At 44.1% G+C, this 12,935-nt stretch overlaps 1 protein-coding gene across 1 annotated transcript in view; it reads right to left on the bottom strand.

Annotated features, from left to right (window-relative positions):
• The window catches only part of LOC120526991 (alpha-1,6-mannosyl-glycoprotein 4-beta-N-acetylglucosaminyltransferase-like), a 63,876-nt gene extending 52,361 nt beyond the window's left edge, over positions 1 to 11,515 (bottom strand). The window contains exon 1 of the mRNA XM_039750060.1: positions 11,386 to 11,515. The gene's annotated coding sequence lies outside the window, so the exon portion shown is untranslated. The remainder of the gene's footprint in view (positions 1 to 11,385) is intronic.
• Positions 11,516 to 12,935: the final 1,420 nt, after the last annotated feature.

Genomic DNA, 12,935 nt, shown 5'->3' with positions numbered 1-12,935 from the left:
GTAAATAAAGGACCACCAGGTTCTGATGGTGCTCAGAGATGTAAACACGATCAAAGCCAGCAGCACCACTGGACCTGAGAAGCACTTGCTGATAATGCGTGAGGCTGACCTTGCGCCATTACAGTGCTTCAATATAAGGTTTCACCCTACTGTTTTTGACAGATGCCCAGAGATCGTTTATGACCACAGAGAGTCAGGACCTTGGTTTTATGCCTCATTTGAAGGATGGTGCCATTTGAATAGAAGAGTGTCCCTGTCACAGCATTGGGATATGGAGATCCAGACACAGACCACAGGGTAAGCGTCCATTGATGGCCACACCAACCAAAGCTTTTCCTGGTTGGTCTCCTGCTCAAGTACTAGCTAGACCCAAACATGTTTACCTTCAGTTACCTCTTCTGAAGTGTAGGTGGTATGGTTGCCAACATGCTGACATAGCCTTAAAGGACGGGATCTCTAAGACAGCTCCCAAGCTGCCTATCACAAATGGGCCGGATAGTCTTCCCAGTTGGTCACAGTGTGCTGGAACATAATATGTTGAAGAAAAATGACTGGTCTTCTACCCATTTTCCAAGTCTCTACCTCTCGCAACTTGGGATTCTCTAGCCCAGGCTCTCTGTACAGTGGTAATTCAAATGCGATGAGCCTGCTATGAGATAAAGACCCCATGACAGTCAGAAGTCCCATTACTCATTGGAGGGATTGGATTGGAGAGCTGAGAGTCACGTGTGCTTTGCAAACGCTAGAGTCTGTTGAGAGTTGTTGGTTTGTTCTGCGGTGTGAGATTTAAACAAAAAAAAAAAATACTGTACATTTTGCTCTTAAAAACTTGGGTTTTGGTTGCCGCTAAGGAACCGTGTGGGAATTTTTAAAGCTTTTTTCCCTTTTAGAAGGTTTTTTTTGCTTTTTTTTCGCCCGCACAAGAGCAAAAGTAGCTGGGTGTTTGGAAGTGCGCTTGGAAAAGTTATTTGTACTTGTACTTGTTCTTTTTCTTGTTATCTGTATTTTAATTAGCATCGAGGCGGCAGGGTAGAAAGCAGCAGTAACTGATATCGGCATTTGTAAATAAATAACGGCGCCGTCGTAACAGCGATTCCTTAGTTTAAAGGAAAAGGAAAAGAAAAAAAGGCCGCGGCTGACTTCAAAACAGTAAAAGGTGGAAACTCAGTAGTGCGCAGGTAAGCGGCCTGCGTTAAGACACCGTTCAGGCACAAGGAGCAAATAAGGTAGTAAAGTTTTATTTATTTGTTTATTTTAGATTAAACAGTCCTTAGCGGCCCAGAGGCAGAACAGTTAAGTGGGCGACATCGTATTGGTTCATTAATACGGGGGAATACAAACAGTGCGAGTGAAGAGTTTATAAGTAAGAGGAGCACAAAGTTAGGAGAAGAGACAGAGAAAAGTAAAGTTAACCTCATAGGAAGGCAAATAGCAGGCAGCTGAGAGGGAGAACAGTACAGGACAGGAGCTTAAGGGGAAAAGGTGTAAAATATCTGTAGCAGATCTTAGTGTTACCATTTAAGTTAAGGAGCAGCTGAAAGAAGAAGAAATTTAATTTTAAGAAAAAAAAAAGTTAAGGCAGCTTAGTAATCCCAAGTCAAATTTTAATAATGAGACCAGTGCAATGCAAGTCCTGTTGGATGTTGGACTTTTTTAGATGATGGTTTGGAAGAGCCAGTTGTCTATGAGGGCTACATCTGCAAGAGATGCCAGCTGATCCAGCACCTCGAGCTCAGGGTTGGCTGACCTGCGTTGTAATAGAGAATTGGCGGACTTGGCCCAGGTGTCCTTTAGAGAGATAGTGTGCACCCCTAAGGTGGCGCGGGAGGAGATTCCAGACCAGACAGGTAGGAATAGGTGGGTCGCAAGGCGTAAGGTAAAGGGTGCACACTGTCCGGGGGCATCAACCCCAGAATTAGAAGTGTTTGACCGTTATCATGTCCTAGCAGAGCTGGGCGGTCGCTCTGATAATTCTGAGGGGGTAGGCAGGGTTGAGGAGCCCCAACGGGCCACCTTAAAACCAGTTCCCAAAAAGAGAGAGGTAGTGATAGTTGGGGACTCAATCATTAGGGGGAGGAAACAAGTGGATAGGACTGGCGAGCTTTGTTGGGCTGAATGGCCTGTTCTCGTCTAGATTGTTCTGATGTTCTACTCATCTGAGTTCATGGAGTTTTCCTTTGGCTAAACGGACTCAGAAGAGTTTGTAGCCTGTGCAGACCAAACCCAGTGACACTTGATCTGAGCTTCTATGTTATGGCAGCCAATATTCACTTTGAGGCCTCCTAGCACATCAGCATGGTGTAGCATCGGTAGCGGTGGTCAGGTGTACAGAGTACAGCGACACTGTAACTCGCATGTGGTGCCCATCTTTGCTTGTTTCTATAGGTGTGGGTGTCTCTTCTTCCCTTTTCTTTAACTCCCTTGTCTGCCACAGTCCTCCCTAGTAACAAAATGGCAGCTGGTTGATCCAAAGTCATTTGTGAGAATTGAAAATTCCCACTCAGTCCCACAGATAACTTGCAGTGTGAGTCCAAAGAACATGGGTTTTGTTATTTTTTTTTGAAGCTGTAAGTCCTACTAAATTATGAGAGAAACCCACAATACTTGAAAACATTTAATATTAACAAAATATTAAAGTGCAGTAAAGACTGACACCCAATTGTGCTCAGACCCGTCATTCAGCTGACACAACTCTGCACCACTAAATGCTTCTTCTGCTTGGGGGCATGTGGCCATGATGGCCTCACTTTAGATGGACAAGGATTGTCAAGTTACTGCAGTACCGTGACTACTGTTACCCAGGAGCTGCTTCCCGGTTTCTTCCTTCATCCTAATATTGTCAGAATCGGGTGTCCCCCTATCCGTCCACTTGGAGTAAGTGAGGTCTATAGTGGAATGGTGGATGAAGGTTGAGATGGATTTTTAACTACACACAGCCCATGAATTTAGATATCTCAATAGCAGGACAGAAATTACAAGATGGACCAGTTTGGAACAAAATAATAACCACCTTTGAAACTGAAACGAGTCTAAGCAGCAATACCTATAATGTAGGTCAGTTAATAACCCACCACGTCAGTCATGAAACGCCCTTTGAATCTGATAACCCTCCCAACATTCCTAATCTTAACCTTAGAGCAACAGGACTTGCAATGGGCATTTTGTGACTGACCTTCAGAGCATTTTGTGATTTTGGGGCTGCAAACTACAAGGCCTACAGCCTCTCTGGGCAGAACGATTCCGGCAGATGAACCAGTCCTGTGGCATGTCCTGTCTCTCTATGCAAGATGGCCTATCCTGTCCTCAGCACCTGAACCTAGACTCGCTGAGTCCTCAGGTCACTTCTAGCCAAGCCTCAGAATCATTCCAAGGATCAGGGGAGTCTTACTTGTGTAAGAAGATACTCCAGAATCTCTCCATCCTAAAAGGTATTTCGGTTCCTGCTTCTTCAGCCTGCCCCATGTTGTCTGGGATGCCTTCTAACCTCCCCCAAGCTCTTGCATTATAAGGAGGGTCGGTTGACCTTTAGCAACTTGGGGTGGCATTGTCTGTCTCTCTTCTTCAAAGAAGTTCCTGCCAGAAGCTCTTCCAACACTGCATACACCTGGCATACCACCTGCACTGGCAGGACAACACCAAGGTCATCCCTGGCACTGCATACTCCTGCTAGCCCTGTCCACTCTGTAGACCAGGTCACCCATCACACAGAACACAGTTGTAGAAAGCCATACCCTATGCCAGCCTATGTCATGGCAGGACCCAGCTCTTGGTGTTATGGCTGTCTAACTCATTTATTGTACAAGGGAGATTCCTTTAAGTCAAATTTATTGTCGTGTTTATATACAGTACCTATAAAAAGTATTCACCCCTTGGACATTTTCAGGTTTGATTACCATGAGACTTGAATTCACAGTGGACTTAACCTGGCTTTTTTAAAGCGATCTACCAGTTACAAAGCCCACAGCATATCTTAATTCCTTAACCACAGAGGCACAGGACATGCAATGGGCGTTTTGTGACTGACGTTCAGAGCTTTTTGTGATTTCTGGGGCATTACGTGACTGACCTCATAAGTACTGTGGTCGGTAATTACTCTGTTGTTGAAACTCGCAAACACAGAGAACAGATAAGAGGCCAACTGGAGAGAAAAATAAGGACTGCAGTTGGACAAAATAAATGAATGGTGGTCCTCAATCCATGTCAAACATTTTGAGTGATCGAGTTTTGTATTGGCAAGGAAGATTCACAAATAAAGCGTGGTACATTATTACTGTTCTGTCCTTGGTAGTGGCTGTTTTAGGCCAACAGTCTGTACCAAGCTGCTGGGGCACATGCAGGCAAAGTCGCTCAGGGTCATACAGACTCAGCTGGTGGCATTTTGCTGTAAAGTCCATCGCCCCACCGCTACTCCACTCTGCCAGTCTTGTATGTAACAAAGCAAACCCCCAATCCCGAGTTGTCTCACCCTTTTAGATTTGCTTGCTATGCTAAGACACAGCCAGTCATGTTTGGCAGCTTCTTTCACTTGTTGGAGTATGATGAGGGGAAACTAGAGAGGAAGTCATAAAAAAAAAAAAAGACAAAAAAACAACAACTCCAACACCGGTCCATCTTGTTACCAACTAGACGGCAGTTAGTAAAAGAATTTAGGGAATGAGCTGAAACTAGCCAAGGATAGAGACATTCGTGGGGCCAGACTGGTATTACAGGAATGGCAGGCGAGATGTGATGAGAACGTGAGCAGCTTTCATTGTGTTTAGAGGCTTTGGGAGTGGAGCAATTATCCCCTTTACCACCCACTACAAATCCTCTTGTGTCGTTTGAACCTCTTAAGTTCGCCCCATTCTCGTGCTACAATGCTATTATGGTATGATTTGTACCGACGCAGAGCTCCAAGTGCACAAAGACGAACATCAGACTCTGGACAGCTGCTTTTTAAGCATTACAATGGTCTGTTTTGAAATGATAAGTGAAGTATTTCAGTCACGCAGATGTTATCATGGGTGCTGTAGATATTCATACAGGTTTCTGACCTACTTAGCCAGTTCAGGGATGTGAGTTGAGAGAGGTTCTATTGACAGCCCTGATCTCAAGACAGGCTTGGAAAGTCCTGATTGTGAAAAATGTCTGTTACGCCATTAAGCTTTTATAGATTTTAGTTGAGTTTGTCTTTGGTTCTTACGAGTTACTGACACTGCGTGGCCATCAGCTGCTGGTTACATTTTGCTGTGGAATCTTCCCTTGATTCCTTATTTGTCAAACTGTATTGTGAACTTCATATTTTTATATTACTTCATGGTGTTTTCTCCCACATCCCCAAAGGTGTTCACGTTACGTTAGGTTAATCGGTAACTCTAAAGCAGGGGTGTCAAACTCCAGGCCTCGAGGGCCGCAGTGGCCACAGGTTTTCATTCTAACCATCTTCTTAATTAGTGACCAGTTTTTGCTGCTAATTAATTTATTTTGCCTTAGTTTTAATTAACTTGGCTCCTTAGTTGTTTCGTTTTCCTTAACTAGCAGCCAAACAATAATGAGACACAAAACAAGCCGCCACGTGAACAGCTCATCACACAATATCTGAAAATAAAGAAAGGTGAACATCTCAGTAAGGCTGATCTCTCAGGTCACCAAAACATTCTGATGGCGTTCTTAGAAAAAACAGAAAATGAACAGTTTTGGAAATGTCTGCTGTGGCAGAATAAGAGCAGCAACAAGCAAAGGAATTAAATAATAAGTTTAATTAACAGCAAGAATTGACTTCTCATTAAGAAGCTAGTTGGAGTGAAATTGGTTGAGTTTGAAATCCCAGTTTAGCTGGTCATCTGCTGAAATGAAATGGAATTTGAGGCCAGACTCAGGCTGTCATTTATTGGCTCACTTCAAATCTCATTTCTGTTTGGCTGTCATTTAATGAAAAAAAGAATAAATTCAGAGGACTAAATCCTTAAAAAACAAGGCTATTAAAATCAAGGGAAAAGAAGTTAATAAGCAGTGCAAACTGGTCACAGATTAAGAAAAGGGTTAGAATGAAAACCCTCCAGGCCTGGAGTTCGACACCCGTGCTCTAAAGTGACTATGTGTGGGCCTGGCAGCTTCTTCTGGACCTTCAGCTGGATTAAGGACAATTTCAGTGTTTGGGACATGCTTTAGAGTTGATTCCCTATAATAAATTGTCCTGTTGTGGTTGACAGTGCTCCGTCCACGTCAGACTCCTGCATAATGGCAAGGATAGAAACGTAAAAAGCGGGTGCAAAAAAGCAAGGATGGAAAACATTGAACTCCATTTCAAACAAAATGGGGAACTTCACCAAAAAAAAAACAAAAATCCATTGCTGACTCAATTGTGAGCTAAGCCATGCAGTGGTTTCAAATTTCCCCTAACGGCTCGATGTGATCTGCCTGCATAAGTTGCAGTGTTGAAGCCATACTGTTAATGGTTGTCACCTGCACATGATAGAGCACAATTACACAGAATAATGGAGGGGGGCCAAAGTCAACACGGTGTGATGATCTATTAACAGAAATAAAAGGAGGAGTGAAGAAAGAGAACATATAACACATACATGGACGAAACTACAAGGCCTACAGCCTCTCTGGGCAGAACGATTCCGGCAGATGAACCAGTCCTGTGCCGTCTCCTGTCTCTCTATGCAAGATGGCCTATCCTGTCCTCACCAGCTGAACGCAGACTCACTGAGTCCTCAAGCCACTTCTAGCCAAGCCTCAGAATCATTCCAAGGATCAGGGGAGTCTTACTTGTGCAAGTGGGACACTCCAGAATCTCTCCATTATGGTCCCTGATCCTTCAGCCTGCCCCATGTTGTCTGGGATGCCTTTTAACCTTCCCCATGCTCTTCACATTATAAGGAGGGTCGGTTGACCTTTAGCAACTTGGGGTGGCATTGTCTGTCTCTCTTCTTCAAAGATGTTCCTGCCTGAAGCTCTTCCACCAGTGCATACACCTGGCATACCACCTGCACTGGCAGGACAACACCAAGGTCATCCTTGGCAGTGCGTACTCCTGCTAGCCTTGTCCCTGCCTGACAAGAGTTTACTCTGTTGTGCAGGTCGTCCATCACACAGAACACAGCTGTAGAAAGCCATAGCCTATGCCAGCCTATGTCATAGCAGGACCCAGCCCTTGGTGTTATAGTGTTAAGTCAAGTTTATTGTCGTGTTTATGTACAGTGCCTATAAAAAGTATTCACCCCTTGGACATTTTCAGGTTGGATTACCATGAGACTTGAAATCACAGTGGACTTAGCCTGGCTTCTTTTTTAAAGTGATCTACAGATTCCGAAACCCACAGTATTTCCTAATTTGCAAATGTAAAAGAGTAACAGTAAAATAAGAAACACACACCTGTATATGGAAAAAGACATGAATATATTTAACTGTATAATAATGGATAGCTCAAAGAAGCTAAGACAGTGTCCTCAGATGTCGGACAAATTAAGACTCTGTGGAAGATGTGAAAGAATTAAGGGGATTTTTGGAAGCATTAAGTGGGCAGGACTGGCGAGCTTTGTTGGGCAGAGTGGCCTGTTCTTGTCTAGACTGTTCTGATGGGCCAAAATCTAAAGAAATGGCCAAGCTAAAATCCAGCTGATCCTTTCCAAATTAGCTAGTCCGTCTTTACGTGCCATTGTGCCATATCCACCATCCCAAGGTGCAACACAAGGCCAAAGCAGACTTGTATAAAGGATGATCCTTGTGACACATCATGAAAATGGCTGCCTGCTGAAGTGTAATGGAGCAGCCCGGTGAAGGGCCATTGCTGAAGGAGCTATTTAATGTGTGGAGCTAATCAACATTAATTCTGGAGTCTTATCATCCTCTCTGCAAGGACACACGTGGCTTGAATATTTGACTGTCACTTGTCCATCTGCAGGGTTCCTGGCATTGCATACACTTTCTGAACTTGTCATAATGAGAGGAGCATCAAGTCTTGTGTAGCTGGAGGCCCCAGTGGGTCCCCTGTGAAATGAAATTAGAATTCTTATCTGTGTTACTTTATACGGTCTTAACTTAGATTAAAGTGGATCAGACGTCTGCTTATATGCATCCTCAGGATTCAGCATTCTCTCGATGGATGTGCTGCTGCCTCTGGGTGCTTGAGTTCAAATCTTCTCCGAGCCACTTCCAGTGAGGACACTCTCCTCACATCCACGACTTTTCCCAAATCTGTGTCTGTGTGGGTGACTGGGGGTGGACTGGCACACACTGTGCCGCATGTTAGATTAACTGGCAACTGTGAAGTTGTCCCAGTGTGATGGAGAGGGCCCCCTTGATCTCCTGATTTCCCAACCAGATCTGGTTTCTGCCTTGTGCCTGCTGTTGTCAGCATAGGCACCGATCCTCAAGAAACCTGAAAGGCCTCACAAAGAGGAATCTGCTACTGCATGACTTCTTGAATAAGTCATTTCCTACCGAATGTTTGCAGAGGCATCACGTTAAGCATCAGTGTGCCTTTGAAATCTCTTTGTGACGAGTCTTTCCCCAAGCTGGCAGTGCTAACCACCATGTTACTGCATCTCCCTGTTTATCACACAGTGTGTTTTTAATCCTGTCTGCATGGCGGCTTTAATTGAAGTGAGGCCAAGCGCTGAGGGCCGATAATGAGTTTCAGTGGGATGGCAGGCTTATTGACGTAACGAAGCTGCGCTCTGCTGCAGAGCATTTTACTTCTATAGAGACAAATGGCTTCATCTTTAGTTACCTTGGAATGGAATCACAACATGCTTTGAAAGAGGAGACTGAGGAAACAAACTTGTATGATGAGCTTCACAAGCCTGCCAAGGACCTGAGTAATAAATGTCCATCTTGTATGGAGTATAATTCAGTTATGTAGCACAAATGTTCTCAAGTTCAGTCCACAGGCCCATTATGGCTGCTGCTTTTTGTCCTAACCGACTTCTCAATCAGTGAATCATTGGTACCTTGAATTAATGTCATTGCTTAATTATCGGACCTTTTCTCATTTTATATTCAGAAAAGTACAGTAGTGTGAAATTGACATTTATAAGAAGTGAAGATATCCTATATGAATGCATAATGCTGTTTTATCAGTCAGTCATTTTCCAACCTGCTATATCCCAACACAGGGTCATGGGGGTCCGCTGGAGCCAATCCCAGCAGGTACAGGGCGCAAGGCAGGAACAAATCCCGGGCAGGGCGCCAGCCCACCGCAGGGCACACCCACACACACTAGAGACAATTTAAGATCGCCAATGCACCTAACCTGCATGTCTTTGGACTGTGGGAGGAAACCCACGCAGACACGGGGAGAACATGCAAACTCCACGCAGGGAGGACCTGGGAAGCGAACCCTGGTCTCCTTATTGCGAGGCGCTGTTTTATCATTTTCTTTCTAATTCACATTCTTTTTTTCTGTGGAGTTTTCTCTCTTAATTGTATCTGACAATTAAAAATAAGCAGAGTGGCCACCGGTGCAACTGAACACTGAATGCTAGAGGCCAGAAGATACTTCAGTGTTATCCACTTGTGTGCTTATTAGCAAATGGTGGCTTCAATAACCTAAAGAATAACAAGGAAGAAAATATGAAACTACAAGATAGACAGAATGAATTCATCCCCACCTAACACACGTAAATGCTTGCTTCATCCCATAATCATTTAACAAAAGCAGATTGTGATTGTGGAGTAACGTAGAAATAGAGAGAAGCAGGGAGTCCAAGTGAAATACAGGCGGCCGCAGGCCTCTGCTCTAGGACACTTGAAGAAAACCGAATTTGAATGCAAGCCAAACTCTGACATCTCCACATTCTCACCATTTATGTGTGCTTTCCCTTTTATGTGTGGCAATGCCACCTGAGGACTTCCAATGACTCCCACTAGCGTATGTGCAGAGAACATGCAGATTTCACATGAATTCGAAGCCAAAATATTCATATCCAAGAGGCAGCAACACTAACCACAGTGCCAGGCTCTGACAAATAAAATCATTACTGAGATACCGTAACTATAATATTTACATGAAATACACCAAACAGTGCCCATCCATCTGTTTCCTAGAATTATTCTTTATAATTTAATGTTGTAGGCAACCAGAGAAGCAATGGATGTCGCACAAGAGCAAGAAGCCGCTTCATTATTCACTGTCATTCACCATTACTCTACAAAAATAGTCGGCACAACAGTCTACTGAACAACACATAATCTGAGATAAGAGGACATCTGTTTATCCATTTCCCTAATTCAAAACATAAAGTTGTGTGAAATCTGATCCTGTAGCAGCGGGCAAACCACTACAGGACCCACTAAGTGCCACCATGACAATATGGAGTCACCAGTGAACTTACTCGTCCTGCAGGTTTTTGCAATGTTGGAAAAAAAAAATAAAATATCCACAGAAAATCAACAAGGTGAGCTCCGGGACTTGAACCCAGGACCCAGGGAAGAGGCAGCCTGTCAATTGGCATTAAACATCACGTCACCAGCTCAGGGTCATGGCCAGTCACTGTGGACATCCTCTGACTTGTGTATCGTCCTTAAAAGTCATTCTTGACTTTTTTTTAATAATCACACCCTACTTATTCTTACAACAACACCACCAGTAGCACAAACGTTAATGGGTGTTGCCAGGTGAATGTGGTTCTGTGTGGAAAAAAAAAAAATACTTTCAAATTTCACAGGCAGCCATAAAGTTGAAGCTGACCATGATTGAAGCTTGAAAATCTAAAGAAATTTGATTTAAAGCAGCCCTGTCACTGAAGAGAAATATTAGTTCTTAGTTTCTTAAACAGTAAAGACAGAGAAACGGCCGCTTTGCAAATGTTTGAAAATGTTGAGACAGCCTGGCATGGGACAGCTTAAGCAGCTACGGGCGGGAATTCAGGCACAGGCTTCACGAATCGATGCCAAATAGAAAAATCAGAATGCCATGGGTGTCTTGCCGTGAAACACAATGTGTCTGTGGGACTTTCAATGCCCTTTATTCATGGTCTTTGCCTGCATTACTCATATCCACCCATCCATTATCAGAGTCCCTTAATCCAGCTCTGGGACCTGAGAGCCGAAGCTTTTTCCATCAGCACCGGGTATAAAGCAGAGTTGACTCTGCATGGGGCGCCAGTGACTTACTTATTTCCGCCTGATTCTTGATTCTGCGTCGTTTTGCTGAACGTTTCTGATGAAACAGTAAACATACCCCAAGGTGCCAGAGCTATTGACAGTTTACAGTACACTAACATGTGGAAAAAGCCAGGAGAACACTGTCCTCTTAACGGCAGCGCTGGCCTAAAGGCAAAGGATGAACAGAGAGTTTGAGTCCTACAGGTAATTCTATCAAAAAAAAATGAAGGCTGTCGTGCTTCTCTTTAGTGTTGAAAGTAAAATCAAAATGAAGCTAAGCTTTTACTGTACCTCTGAGGAGAGCACCGTCCCGCTCCTGCCACCCTGACGCCATGCCACAGGAATAGGTTGCCTCTGATCTGTCCCGCCGAGTCCCCACACAGCGTGCTTCCTCCTGCTCCTCTCGTACGTCTGATCAGGAAGAGATGTGACCAGCCTGCCTTGCCTGGAGGGATGAGTGGGTGGGGCGGCTGCTTTGCCTCTCGGCTCACCTGGCTCAGGTTAACTGCTCATTTCGCAATGGAACTATTAGGCTGCTTTATTAGAAAGTGCTTTTTTTTTTTTTTTATTAGTTTCAATGTCTACACTGGTAAGTTCAGATAACATTCCAAATAAAGGAAACCCCATTTTTAAATTGATTATTTGGTCCCCAGCTGCTGCTAAAAGACCTCCACTGCACCTTGATTCCAGAAGTGTCTGAAACCGCACAGAAGTGACACAACAGCACCCATCATTTGTTGTTTTGCGAAAAGGGATGGACAATAGTGTGTCTGGTGTCACTCCACAATCTCTGAGAAGTGTTCCTTTAAGATCTGGTGACTAAGACTGGCATATGATTTGTATCCATACAGTATGCAATTCTACGCCGGGCTCCTTAGACTGCTCACCGGCCGAGAGCAGTTCATTCCCCCCGTATAAGAGGTGACAGTATCCCTCTTGAATCATCCTGCTTTGGGTCCCCCACAGAGCTGCATGGGATTTGAATTTTTAGAAGCACAAATCTGTCAGGGTCCTTTGGTGCTGCTAGATGGTGCTGCCAGTAGAGGACCTGCTCGGTTTTCACACGACCTGGAATTACTCCCAACAGGCCATCTGCCGCCTTACTGAAGAGTGTCAGACTTGGGAGGCAGCGGGTGACCCTCACTAAAAGGAGAGGGAGAGGCTGAAGAGAGCATTCATTCGATTTATACTTGTGTCAGTATTGACTGTGTTCACCTGAAAGGTATTGGTGACAAATAAGTATCCTTTATTTGAACCCAGGACTGTGTTGGGTCGGATTGTGTCTGAGGTGCTGGGCTCAGTGGCACCCCTTGTGGTTACAATATCTTTTCACCTTGTCCACATAGGCTTTCTTTGTCTGCTCAAGTAATTCACACCACTTATCTCACAAAGGTGCATTTTTAACGCACCGCAACCCGACCACATCATCACTCCCTGAAGTGGGACAGGCTACTATGCCCTAAACTAACATTTTCAGTCAAATGAACCCAATTTTTTTTTTTTTTTTGCATTTTGAGTCAGTTTATGAAAATCATAGTCAAAGAGTTTGCACCGCAGATGGCTTTCCGCGAGGGTCACCTTCACCATTACTCACACAGTTGGAGACTTGCTAAGGGTAAATTTTCTTCAAATGTTAGAAAGCTTTATTCACACAGAGAACCATAGACACATGAAGCGAATTAACAAGTAGTGTGGTGAAGAGCAGAATTTTAGAGACAATCAAACCTTGACTTGATGTCATTTTGGAGAAATTAGGAGAACATTATTGGTGAGCTTTGCTAGGCTCAATGGCCAATTCATGTCAAGATGTTTGTAATGTTCTGATGTTAATTAACTTAGAG

The sequence above is a fragment of the Polypterus senegalus genome, chromosome 1 (genome assembly GCF_016835505.1).
Source record: "Polypterus senegalus isolate Bchr_013 chromosome 1, ASM1683550v1, whole genome shotgun sequence".
NCBI classification, from domain to species: Eukaryota; Metazoa; Chordata; class Cladistia; order Polypteriformes; family Polypteridae; genus Polypterus; species Polypterus senegalus.
Note: the sequence above shows the minus strand (reverse complement) of the source record. Positions and strands in the feature narration are given on the sequence as shown.